Source organism: Heliangelus exortis, chromosome 3, assembly GCF_036169615.1.
Source record: "Heliangelus exortis chromosome 3, bHelExo1.hap1, whole genome shotgun sequence".
NCBI lineage: Eukaryota > Metazoa > Chordata > Aves > Apodiformes > Trochilidae > Heliangelus > Heliangelus exortis.
Window position 1 is genome coordinate 41,175,058 of NC_092424.1, and position 5,980 is coordinate 41,181,037.

At 40.1% G+C, this 5,980-nt stretch overlaps 1 long non-coding RNA gene across 1 annotated transcript; it reads right to left on the reverse strand.

The window, feature by feature from the left end:
• Positions 1-4,657: 4,657 nt before the first annotated feature.
• Positions 4,658-5,678, reverse strand: LOC139794557 (uncharacterized). The gene is made up of 2 exons (XR_011725174.1): positions 5,430-5,678; positions 4,658-4,993 (listed from the first exon to the last, which is right to left on the reverse strand). It is a non-coding gene; the product is annotated as an uncharacterized lncRNA (long non-coding RNA).
• Positions 5,679-5,980: the final 302 nt, after the last annotated feature.

The following is a 5,980-nucleotide window of genomic DNA, read 5'->3' on the forward strand; positions in this document are numbered from 1 at the left end:
TGGTCTTCAGATCTTTGAAATCATTGTGACCTGAAGTTAAAACTCCTGTATCTGTGCCCTTTGGACTCTATTGACCTTGTTAAAGATAAAATTCTATGTATTATACTAAAAGTGGGAATTGCTGGGGAAGCAGAGACATCACCAAGTGGAATAGGGTTTGTATCTTGAGGTAAAGGAAAAGCTCAGACACAAAGCCTGGCTTCTCTTGTCTCTCTCTTGTGTTCTGCATGCTGCAAGGTATCAGCAAATGTTTAAACAGAAGTATTTATTGGTTTTGACTGGTTTAGCAGAATAGAATCTGCTTTTTTTTACTGCCATTGCTTACTACACATTGTCATTTGTGCAAATGAGGAGCTCCTTGCTTAAAGCAATATTCTCCAAACGTTGTTCTTCAGGAACCTTTGAGAGTAAAAAATTCATGGTTTTGCCTGAAACAGGTGGATGGGAGGATGATACAGAGCTATTCTGATCTCTTCGTCCAGTAGTACAAACACAGGAAGACAGGGGTCTTCAGAGAGACCTACTTTTTTTCCTAGACAAGGGAAGGTTATTCCTCTTAGATTAATTGAACTGCAGACCTGAACTCTGCATCTCTGCAAAACTGTTGACATCCTCTTGTGCAGCTAGATGGGGAAGGTAATTCTATCACTTTGAGACTATCAGATGAGCACAGTCCTCCTCGCACCCGAAGCTCAGCACCACAAAACACGACAAAGGTCAAAACCCCATGAAAACACTGAGAACTACAGCTGCTAGAACAGCAGCATGTCTGTTCTGGTTAATAAAAGCAGATGGAAACAGCTGTGTGTGTGCTGCTAATGGAACTACTCAGGCTCTCCTTCAAAGAACTCAGGGATAAATATAAAAGTTTAGCAGCCACTCAATCAGCACTCAGCCCTGAGGGACTAAGAATCAATAAGTTTGTGCAACATGGGGCATAAGTCAGTGTTGACTGGATGCATGTACTCCAAACTAGCTGCTAGAGGTTATTTTTCTTTCATGTGACAGCTATCCACTCAGTGGTCATGGAAGCAGCACGCACAGAGATGCTTTCATGTCACTACAGTGTCTTGTGGCCACAGCCAGACAGAGCTGAAACCTCTGCACTTACATTGCTGATTTGGCTGCGGCTTCGTCAGAGGGAAGTACAAAGTACTAGTGTTAAAATATAGTAAAGCCAATATCCCTAACAGTCTGTACAATAATATTAACTGAAGTAATGTAAGTAGTTTCTCCTGCCTCTTTAGTGCTAGCTTATCTAGTCCGAGGCATATCCCATTATATATCGCATTGCAGTGCTGGATGTTGTCTGGTGGTGTTCAGGGATTTCCCTTATATGTGATTGCTGTGATGTGAGGGGATCAGAAGGGGCGAAATAATCAGGTAATTCTCCCGGGCAGTAGCAGATTGGGTCTTATCAATATTTGTGTTGGCTGCTCTTCTCAGGTGCCCCCTCCAGAAATCTTCCCATGCCATCAGGCTTGCTCCCTTTAAACAGGGAGGGAGTAACACCAGGAAAACAAAACAAAACAAAAACCTACATAATAAAAGGAAGGCAACTTTTTTGTTGGTAATTTGGGGAATGTTTTTGTGCAAAGACTTCAAGCCTTTGTTTTTGCAAGGAGATATTTACCTTAAAACACAGACAACTGACAAACAAGCTGGAGTAGGTTGCTGGATTGTATCAAGACCGGTGATGCATTGACATTTGGTGTCATGACTCCATTAATCAAAAATATTTCTGAGGAAATTCTTCCTGCTTCATTCATCCACAAATAATTTACACTGGGAGCAGTGGGTCTAAACCTCTTTGGCAGACTGAAATCAAGGAGCATGATGAACAGCTAGGCTGGCTCCTGAGTGACTAGACGCCCACTGCTTGCCAGGGGTCTCTTTTTTTTTTTTTTAAGCATGCAGTGAGTCTGTTGTGCCTGGAGGGAGTTCACAGTAGATACTTGTGAATGATAAAATAAAAAGGGGCTGAAGGCCCAGGGACTCAGTGGAAGATCTTAGGTGAAAGAAAGCACAGTTGTTAACCTTCCTGTGCTGATATGTGGTTTGTCAATTAGATAGCAGAAGCTGAGTTGGTTGTATATTGACCTGCAAGCATTAAACAACTGGCTGGGAGCCATATCCTGTGAAGACCGTACTGTCCTTTTGATTTGAAAAGCAGCACCACAGTTGTAGTTCCACTTATGGTTTTTGAAACAGAGGCCTTGATAAAAAAAAAAAAAAAAAAAAAAAAAAGAGAAAGAAAAGTATATTTCACCAGGTGCACTTTGACTATTTACTTCAAAAAAATAAAAAAGGATTTTTTCACAGAAGTATCCATAGTTTTCCAAGGGCTTTTAACATGCATAACCATGCCTGGCTTGACAGTGCAGTATGCTTCTAGACAGAATGACAAGGCTGGAAAAATGAAGTCAAGGAAATATGAGCTGATTTATTTTTTATGGGTAACAAACTAAACCTTGATCCAGTGCATCTGGAACAAAATAATACTTATTCATTTCCACCACTGAAAACACAGACACATGAGGTGAGTATGAATTGTCTCAGCTAAACTCATGTATTCTCCAGACATAATTAAACACTGGCCCAATTTTTAATGTGGGCTACTTAATTGGATGTCAGAAATTCCATATTTGGAGCTTGTTTGACATTCAGTTACATAGAAGAAGCATTTAAGAGTCTCCAGTGAGTGTCAGTGTCTGAATGTAGATGTTTCATTTGAAAACTGTGTTTCTTAACAATGATGCATTCCAGGAGGACAAAATCCTGATCCTGCAAAACAGTTTGAAGCAGGCTTCAGCTTGCTGACACTGCCACCATTTTACTGGAATCCACTCATTCCAGGGAATGACAAGATACTAAAAACAAGCACACTGTGGAAACAGTTGCAGGGTTCAGGTCTAAATTAACATGAGATATTTCTCCTGTCTAAACACACTATAAATTTGATAATATACTTTAATTTCAAGGTGGAGATTCAAAAATGAGACAGTGCTCAGTAACCAACTTTCTCAAATGCCAGAGGATTCCTAGAGAAAAAAAGCAATTCAATTACAGTAAGACTTTCAGTAAGAGGTAAAGCTTGACAAAGTTGTTGAGACCAGGTGAAAATGGGACTTTATTATATACACAGGGCCATTTTTAACCCATCCAGCCTGGAGGAGATAAACAACACTGAAAACTCAAGATCATCCGCAGCTGACACCATCCACCTATGAGAGAAGCTGAGGCTGTAAACCTTGGAGAAGTCAGTAAGTGAAGTGTCCTGAAGAAACCCTTCTGGAACACGAATTCTTAAGCAACTGAAGCTGTTTGCTGGATGACACTTCATCTGCTCCCCAAGACCCAGAGGCTCTTGCAGCTCCTCCTGCCTCAGTCTTGACTCCTGTCAGTGTGTTGCACAGCAGGGATAAAGCTAAGTGAAGCAGATTATCTGCGAGGTACATGGGCTTCTTGGGGCTGTGGCTCATGTCAGCTACCCTTGCTGTGTGTGCTGTGTCACACACTCTGTGATTCCCTTTCTGTAATTTAGAAAATATTACAGACACCTATTACAATACCAGAAAATTACTCATGAAAGGAAAGGGTTTGCTGATAAGCTTTTAAATACTGTGAGCTGATTACGAGGTTTAGGAATGATGTGAGAATCTCCAGACTTAGCTTAGGTTTGTAATGTCACTTGGATCTGTATGTACAAGTCCCTGCTTACTATAACATTACATTGAAACATGCAACCTGATGTTCTTGTTCCTGTAATGTTTTGTATGGGCAATTAAACGAATGTAAAAAAATGTAGCTTTAAGAGTAAAAATGTCATCAGTAAAAGGCATTGCTCACTGAAGTGTGTTCTTCACTTGCCAACTACTACTTGGCGGGAATGAACAGCCAAGGTCATTAGTCTGGTACTTTCTGGAGAAGGCTGCAATGTACTTTATTCAAACTACAAAGTCCAGGGGGATGCCAGACTACCAGCACAGTGCTATTTTGTTTGGTGAGCCACAAAGGATGTTAAAAATCTGTAGGTGGCTTCCCTGATTTAAACAAGTGTTCCTACTGTATGTTCATGTTATGTATGGTTTGTAATTCACACAGGGCACGTGTCCATGAGAAAACAAAACTAGACGAAAACTGGACTGTCAGTCAATCAGCAGTGAGTGTGCTTCTCTAAACTGAATTACTTTCACAGCACTTGCTAGGACAACTGTGCATATGTTAGACAGTTTGAATTGGCTGGTCTAAGTGTATAAAAGGCTCCAGCAAACAGAGAATCAATTCCCCAGGAGAACTGTTTCTCTTTAGAAGTAATTCTTTTTCATAAAGTTTCACAGATAAAGAAATGGCGGAGGAAATACTGCATAGTACGTGTTTTGTGGATTGGATAATTCTAGTGATTTGATTGTAAACCTACAGAATTTACAGGGGAATGTTCTATAATGGTATTTTTCTAGCGGTTCTTCAATCACAAGGTCATCCTTGAAATATTATGATCAGGGCTCCAGAAGTAAAGACAGTTAAAAAAGAAAGCATCTTCAAGCAAAAATAACTTAAGATTTCATGTGTCCAGGTTTTTCTCTGTAATTCTGTGCACTAGAAGCTAAAAGCAAAGGAACACTAAATTCTCATTTTTCCAGGAGCTGAGGCTGTCTTTTATTTATTTATTTATTTTGGTTTTTTGAAAAAGCCCACCCAGTATCAGAATAAGTAGCAAAAATCACGAGTGTGGCAATCCTCTTGTCATACTGAATTTCCTGCACTTTTTTTTTTTTTTTTTTTTTTTTTTTTTTTAACAGATGATGGTCCTGGTGAGAGGGTGAGACTGTGTACAAATGTTTGTGGTTTAGAGCCCAGTTTTCCAAAGAGAAGTCCAGAATACACAGTACGTCACCTGTTTGTACTCCAGCTCCATGAGGCAACTAAGACAGAATTATACAGCGTTTCCATATCAGCTCTCCCATGGGACTTTAAAGCTGAGTTTTGGTCTCTGCAACACACAAAAATGTTTCCCCACATGAATTCAAATATTACTTCTTGGCTGTACAGCCTGCTACAGGCTTTATCCACTGGTGTTACACATCTATGTTGTTTTAACTATTCCCAGACTAAGGTGGGGAGAATGGGTTTGCTCTCATAGTATTAGTCTGCTTTTGGCTAAGAAAGTGTTTGCATTTCTTTCTATTACTACCAAGCAGATTATTCCCTGCTTATATATAGAAAATTTATAATGTATTGCAAGGTTGTAATATACATAATGAGAGACAGAGGACATTTTACCATGGGGGGTCTCTCTACCTCCAATTTGATCAATCTGAATGACTTTGAGAGCAGCAAAAAGCAGACCTAGTGTAGATGTTTTTATTTGATGTTAGCTTAGATTTGATGTTAGTTAGATTTGGTGAGTTTAGAGCCAAAGTGAATACCTGGACATATCAAACTGGGCTTGCTATTGTCTTCAGCAGCATTGGAGGATATCCAATGAATAGTACCAACAAGACTGGTTCTGCCATGGAGTTTCTCCTCTGTGCCTTTCTCGTGGAACTTACTTCCAGTCTGTGAAAGGAAAACTTACCCAATGAGAACAATTTTGTGACAGGGCGCAGATTCTCTGTCCTGATAGTCAGATGGAGAAGTAGACAAGAGCAAAATTCCCAATCGGCATGTTTATTCAGCCCCATCCAGTCATCCAAATCGGGGCATCTATTGGCTCATGTCCCACTTGTGTTGCATGGCCCTGCTCTGAAGACAAACATGACGTGTAGGCCGTGCACCAGCTCCCAAGACATGGAGTAAGTCCAACAAAGGTGGACTTGAGCAATCATTCTTCTGTGTCTGATTTCCAAATGCAAGCACAGAAGGAGCACAGAGCATAACTATTGCAAATAGAAGTGAAAAAGCTGGCAATAGATAGCTTAGTGGCTTTTTTTACAGTTTTTATCCACCTACATTTGATTATTATTACAGCTATAGTTTT